A 7,583-nucleotide genomic window follows, 5' to 3' on the forward strand; every position below is an offset into this window, starting at 1 on the left:
AATATTTTATATATTCAAATTCCTGAACATGTGATCTGTAAAACAAGACCAATTTTGAATATTTAAACTAGTTTAAGTTTTTCTATTTCAATCATATCAAAAATTAAATTTCACTCATTTCAAATTTACTTATTCGAAATAATTGGAATCAATTTTGAAACTAGTGAAAATATTTTTTGAAATAAGTGAAATCAGTTTTCCGAAACTAGTTTGTTCAAACATGTCAAACTGATTATTTCAAAACATTTTGGTAACGAATGAAATAAGTATAACGAAATCAGCAAAGTCAGTTCTTTTGAAATGAATGAAATCAGTTTTATATTGAAACGATTGAAACCACTTTTCTAAATATAGTTTTCTTTGTTAGTTTCATATTCCAGCTTATGAAACTATTTCTTCAAATGGAGTAACTGTGATGTGTTTTTCTGAAACTAATGAAATCTATCTTTTGTAATGAGTGTAATCAGTTTTTTGAAACAAGTGAAATATAGTATTTCAATTGAGCGACTGTGATGTGTTTTCTGAAATGAGTGAAATGAGTTATTTGAAAAAAGTGAAATATGTCTTTTTCGTGTGAAACGACTTTTTCAATGTGTGAAACTGATATTTCTGCTGAGTGAAATATGTTCCAATATTTCTTTCGAAATATGTTTTCTCAACTGAGAGAAATATGTTGTCACAACTGAGTGAAATCATTTTCTTCATTGAGTGAAATATGTTTCTTCAGATGAGTGAAATTGGTTTTTGAACATAAATAAAATAGTTTTTTTAATGATTAAAATCAACTTTCTGAAATTAGTGAAACTAGTATTTTGAAACGACTAAAATCTGTGTTTTCGAATGTGTGAAAATATGTTCTCTCAACTGAGTGAGATATGTTTTCTCAACCGAGTGAAATTATTTTTCTTAAATGGGTGACATCACTTTCTTCCGATGAGTGAAAGCAGCTATATCTGAAATAGATGAAATGCATAAAATCAGTTAATTTCAGAAAAGGTGAAAACAGCTATATTTGAAGTAGCCCCATAACCTCCTTGATTAGCTATTTCAATGTCATTGATCACCTGCTTGGAATCCGAGGCAATAATAGCGTTCTGAATCAATTCCTCAGCCACGTGTGTAGGATTTTTCTTGTGAAGTAGTGTACCAACCAAAGTGGTGCCACGCTGGCAGTGAGATTGAAGCCCAAAACGCCTCCCTTCTTTTCGGGAGAGCCCACGAAAACTAGAGTAAAAGGAAGCCCACAGCACATAAACAGGACATCCAGATTTTTCTTCTTATTATTCTCTGAAGCTATGCAGATTCAAATGTATCAACTACTGTACGGAATCGATAAAAGAACTACTGTACGGAATACACGTAAAAAGTGTACAAAGTTACCGCTCCCCTCAAAATGTACACAAAACCAACAAATAATACAAGAGTCAATGGTGGCGGCCCCATTCATTCGTGTCTCAAAAATAGTTCTTTTCTTCTAAATAAACGGGGCAAAAGCTTTAGGGAAAAGCAGGCAGACAAAACTACAATTCTGCAAAGGAAATAAGTGCAATCTATCACCGCATGGACAATGCCGCCACATCTTGTGACTCCACTGTGACCAACATAGCTTTTTATAATGTTTTGAGAGAATCTCGTATGGATGTTACCAAGGTTTTCAAACTATGTAAAGTTCATTTTCTAAATCAATCACTCTACACATGCAGCTCTGCGAGGACTTGGATGAGCAGTATGTTAATGCCAACCTAGATGATAATGACTTCCTGTGTCGAGCATCATCACCATGGTATTTGAATCTTCTTTAAGGATCTATGCTTTGCGGTTTCTTAAGGGCAACTATTATCTAACCCTAGGTTCTTTACGATCTTATATCTCAGCTAAGGCAGTCAACATTACCTTTGGGCAGATTGTCACAACCCCGTGGTGCCACCGAGGGAGCCAACAACAGTAGATGATGTTGTTGCAGCACAAGGTGGCGGATCTGGCGGGCCAAGGTTGCAGTGAGAAGGACGAGACAGCTAAGTTGATGAGAGCGACTGGGCCACAACAATTTCTATGAAATTATTTCCCTTCGTGCTTGTGGTGGCAAAAAATACCATAAGATAATTCAGATACGTGAATAAGCTGGATGGCAATGACAGAAGTCAAATATGAGCATTATCAACCCACGAAAATAGTGAATCGAAGAACAAGAAAAAGAAGTGTGGTTTAATCAAGGAGAAAATATGATAATCGTAAAGGTATATGTTAGCTGCCATTAATATTGGACCACTAGAATATGTATTTATCTATTGCAACCCATGAGCAATTAACTAGTTTTGAAAGAAAAGAAAAAGATGTTTGCACCCCTTCTAAGAGCGCCTGCAACGCAAGATACCTGATCTAGCCGTTGGCTGATAAAAAAATAAGATCAAAAATTAAAACCCCTTCTAAGCGCTCTCCAATGGTAAGCGCTAATTCCAGACACGAAGTAGAGAACAGAATAAAGGCAACGACTCTTTTCATAGCTGGTGCGGCAGGTGAAAAAAGCGAAGCACCCGCTACAGTTGGTGTTGATGCCACGCCGGGAATTGATCGACTAACTGCCGATCTACGTGGAAATATATCCTAGTGGCCTCACCTAGCGCCTGGCGTTGGGGATGGCCTAAGATGCTCCTAGACCGTCTTTCAAAAGCAAACTAGCTAGCTTATCATTAAACAGATCAACTAGCAAGATCAACCGACAAACGGGCTTGCATTAACGTGCGACAATAAAGGAGATGAACCACAACGTACTGATTCATCGAACACCTTCATGCCGGTTGACAAGTTGTGAACAGAAATTGGATAATAGAATGGAGATAGCAAATCATGTGATTTATTCCAACTTAGTCAACTTCGCAGTTCACCGGTGCATGCTAGATAGAGGGTCAATTTCCAGGTTGAGTGTACGAAGAAATGGAACCGAAGTAGCCATCTCACCATCTCAGCCACCAGAACACAACTCTAGATACCTGCAGAGCAATCAATGTCATCAGTCAAACAAATTTGTACTATTCATTAGGGAAAAAATTAAGTGTAATATTCTTTAATGTCATGGACATATGAGCGCTCATGGAGAATAAAACAGATGCATCTGGTTTGTAGCTTATAGGTATTACTTTTATAAACGTGCGAGTTAGATAGTCAGTCGCAAATCAAAATTAATGAAATTCATGCAGTACAAGCCTCAAACAACGGATAATGCATTATCTAACTTATTAGTACTCCATCCGTTAATATTATTGTACAGTTTTTGGTGTACTGTTTTTCACCAATTCATGAACTGCTATGATGGTAGGCAGTCCTGTCATGCAACTTCATGATTTCACCCCTAGGCTGGCCATCCTACAACTGACCATGTTATTTTCTAAGGTTCCTTCAGTTCACAACTTTCTACTTCAATTAGGAGAGTGGCAAGTACTCCCTGAGTGACCAAAAGAAGTCAGAAAAGAAACGGAAAGAGAAGCCAGACAAGCAACCAATGTAAGCAGATGTAAACAAAAGAAGCGAGATTCTGCATTAATGATAGTATCATGATTGTGCGTGGATGGTATCATGATGAACAAATATAATGATTCACTTTAGGACCTTGAGCTAGTGATTTTTCATGCAGTACTCTTTTTTTCTGTGAGTTTGTTCTCACCCAGTGTCCCTTGAATGGTGTGTTTAAGCTTGTATCAGTTGTGACCTTTGCTGATTCATCATTTCCACAATTGCTACTCCAGCAAGTAGCAAGCAAATTTTTTTTCATCTAGCAGATAAGGGGTCCTGATGAATGTTTTTGCCGATTCATCACCATCATGGTTAGTGGTTGTGAGTCATAAATCTGTTCTATTCCTGACTTGCCTTACTAGGTACTAGGCTCACTTTTCTCCACTTGAACATTTCCATGGCTTTGCAAGCATTACGTGCCTCGAGGATCTGTTTTCCACTTCATTATAAGAGGCGGAAATTTCCCAAAGTCAAGTGGAGAAAAGGATAAATGCATTCAAATTTTTTATAGTTGTGATAATATTGTATTTCCAGTAGTTGTGATCTTGAAAAAGTACAAATGTAATTTTCTTTTGGTCCTGCAGCTCGTAGCTGTAGAGCTGTGATTACATTTATTGTAGTCCATGGCTGGTCTCTAGCTTGGGCTTGAGAATCTTCACATGTATCTATTTGCTTATGCTGTATGTACCTATTTGATTCCTTGTGTAGCAACAGAACAGAGTTTAAGATGCAGAGGTTGGTGGGGATTGGCGGTTAAGGAACAGGTGGCGGTTGGGTGACACTAGGGGATCAACCCGATTCTTGAGTTGGTTCCCTGCGGGAATGAACCAACCGAGCGAAGCCTAAAGGTCCAAGTGTAGTATCTTTTGGCTTGGTTTGAAGGATGGCGGAATCTTGAAAATCATCATAGGTTGTAAAAATCCTTTTCCATAGCCAAGATCTGTTGAAGAAGCTCAATCAGATCAAAGGACGCATGGGAATGGCCGAGATAGGTGCTCTGCTATTATATGTTCTCCAGATGATACCAGCTTTGGCTTCACAATCATTGATTGATGAACCCCGTCAATCAGTAAGAGATGGAATGAGGGGCATTCTAGGCCACCGCATGAAAGAATTTTAAGTTTTCATCTCCGAAGCAGACCCATCTGATAGTGCATCTATTTTTCTAGTAACGCGCTGATAGTGGAGGAGTTGTTAATGCGATGTTTAATAATTCCCCTGAATTTCGAGCCAAGGGTCTCCAAGACAATCGACGAGTAGATCAAGGCCATCTTTGTTTCTTGGAGGCAGACAACATACGCATTTGCGATTACAACTAGTGATCGGATGGCGGTGCGGCAAGCGCGCGCGTTGAGTCTGCGCACGTTCCAAATGAGGATTTTGGGGTTGTGATCCATTGGAAAGAGGTCGATGTCCTGGCGCGTGACGCAACCATGCCTCGATGGGTCTGTCTGCGACCACCATGGTGTCGTCGCGATGGTGGGATTCGCGGGGAGCTCGCGATCAACTAGCGCAGCAATGCTGAAAGGACGGACAACGGAATGGTCACTGTGAAGAGACCTTCATACGCCTGCATCTCCGCCGCCGTGATCTTCTAGTCAACCTCACGATGCCAAGGGTACGCAGAATGTGGATCTGGGCACGCCTCTCGGCCGTCGGTGGGGCGGCCATCTTGCCAGTGGTAGACGTGGCCAATCGCCCGTGCCGAGGGGTGAAGTTGGGCGGGAACCGTCGTTGTCGCCCGCCAGGGATTGGCAGGGCGGCATCTATCTGCTTGGTGGTGGCGGCGAGGAAGTCACCTAGGGTCCACGCCGTTGGTGGCATCGAGCGCGGTCGAGAGCGGCGCATGGTGCTCGGGGGCAACGCGAAGCGCGTTGGTGGGCTCGGGGTGCAGGCAGATCCTGCAGTGTCGTTCAGGGCCTCATGTTGGGCTTCTTGCTGGGCTTCAAGCTGGGCAGCATGATGGGCCTTGGTGGCTTGCTGGGCCGGAGCAACGTCCGGGGTGGATTTCGTGCGCGGCACGCCGCGCGCGGGTGCTTCTGGAAGCTCCTGGGAGGCTCTGCTGGCTGCACGGGACGCGCCGTTGGGCGGTTCGTGCTGGGCTCCAACGCCAACAGGGTCTCCGTGGACCGGTCTGCTGCGGGCGCAGCGCCAGTAGCGAGTGGCAGTGACAAAGCACCAGAATGCCCCAACAGCAGATCGGTCATTACCACCAAAGATTGGGAGTCAGGGACCTCACTGGCAAGGGAGGCTCAATTGGCTGCAAGGGACGCGCTGTTGGGCACGTCGTGGTGGGCTCCAGCGCCAGTAGGGTCTCCGTGGACTGGTCTGCTGTGGGCGCAGCGCCAGTAGCGAGTGGCAGCGACAAAGCACCAGAATGCCCCAACAACAGATCGGTCATTACCACCAAAGGTTGGGAGTCAGGGACCTCACTGGCAAGGGATTGGCTGACCGGGTCTCCATGCATGCCAGGGCGATCCTCGCCTGGCTTGGTCGTGTCGCTGGCAGGCCCTTGGGAGCAGGTGGGTGCTAACAGCCTCCGTCTGGCTGGGGAGGGTCACGGCCAATGGGCGGGTCCAACTGTTGCCGGGTCATGCACACCAGGACAAGAAGGCGAAGCAGCCACAGAAGATGCAACTTTTGCACATCGGGCCTCCTCTGCCAATCTCTTTCTCTTTCTGCCGCGCTTTCCCCTTTTGGAAAAGCGACAGGAACTACGGGGGACACCAGCGGTGGGCCAAGGGTCCATCGTGCGACCGGTGGTTTGTCTCGTCGGCAGCGCAGCTGCTGCAACCGTACGGAGACAAGAGTTGGGCCAGCTAGCATCGATGCCAACACCATCAGCGTGGGCACGATGGTGGAACAAACACCAGCCCTCGGAGTAGATGGTCATGCCATCCGCGCGGCCGTCGGGAGCATTCGTAGTGCGGCGGCGATTGCGCCCGCGTAGGCGACCACGATTGCCCCCATCGCCATGCCCAGCATCCCTACCACCAGGTGCACCATCGCGCGGGCCGTGGTCACCGTTGGTGGCCAGGCGGGCCGCTCAGCCACAATGGCGGTGGCGAGCATGATGGACATAGGGTACTAGAGGGTGCGGGTGGTCAGTGGCATGGAGCAGATGCGTGCAGGGACGGATTCCACGATCTCGAGGATGGCCGCCTGTGAATGCTTGCAAGGTCGCGAGTGCACGCAATCACCCGGAGAGTGGCGAGGTCAGCGCAGGAGCGCGTGCTCGGGTGGAGCTGCTCGATCCAGCAGCTGCTGCCTAGTAGGTGTCCAGCCATGGAAAAGTACCAAGCTTGTGTCAGGATGCCACATAGCTCGAGCTGCATAGAGTAGTCGAGGGAGCCGACATCGGCACGGGCGAGCTTGTTCCAGGGGCGGAGCGCGAGGGTGAAGCTGGGCCCGTTGATGAAGTGATAGCCGGCGAGGCGGTCCATGAGCGCTCGGGTGGTGAAGACGAGGAAATCCTCCGGGTGGTATGCATGGATTGTGAAGTCTCTGGGGTGGAGGTAGAGTGAGGAATACATGACATCCTTGACATCTCGAGCGGCAATCACCGGTCTGTCTCCGCTGATGGAAACCACCATGCCACGTCGCAGCACCATCTCAGCCTCTTCCGTCTCCACATAGTGCGAAAGGATGACGCGCACAAGGTCATGGCCTGCGGGCAGGAACGGCGCCGCGACTCCGCCTGGGCTGCGGCGGCCAAGGTGGCAGCGGCGGCGGGGGGAGCGCGCAGCATGCCACGGTGGTACTTGTTGTAGTCACGCGAGCTGTGTCCAGGATAAAGACAGTGGTGGCACCGGACGTTGTTGGTGCATTCCCGCACGGGGTGGCTGGGCTCAAGGCAGCGGAAGCACAGGCCGAGGGCCGCCTCCGGAGACGGGATGCGACGGCGGTGCTGGAGGGGACCCGTGGCGGCCGCGCGCCGCACACCCTGGCGGCAGTTCTTGCGGCAGGGCATCTGGAAGCTGTCTGCGTCGACTTCCCCGCCGCCATTGACGCGGTTGACCTCGCTGCGAGTGGCCACGGTGGCGCGGCGGGGCCGCACGTCGCCGGAGGGGTAC

General features: G+C 47.5%; 1 protein-coding gene across 1 annotated transcript in view; it reads right to left on the bottom strand.

The window, feature by feature from the left end:
• Positions 1 to 2,704: 2,704 nt before the first annotated feature.
• The window catches only part of LOC119314583, an 8,219-nt gene continuing 3,340 nt past the window's right edge, over positions 2,705 to 7,583 (bottom strand). Inside the window, exon 3 of the mRNA XM_037589313.1 lies at positions 2,705 to 2,990. The gene's annotated coding sequence lies outside the window, so the exon portion shown is untranslated. The remainder of the gene's footprint in view (positions 2,991 to 7,583) is intronic.

Source organism: Triticum dicoccoides, chromosome 6A, assembly GCF_002162155.2.
Source record: "Triticum dicoccoides isolate Atlit2015 ecotype Zavitan chromosome 6A, WEW_v2.0, whole genome shotgun sequence".
Lineage (NCBI taxonomy): Eukaryota > Viridiplantae > Streptophyta > Magnoliopsida > Poales > Poaceae > Triticum > Triticum dicoccoides.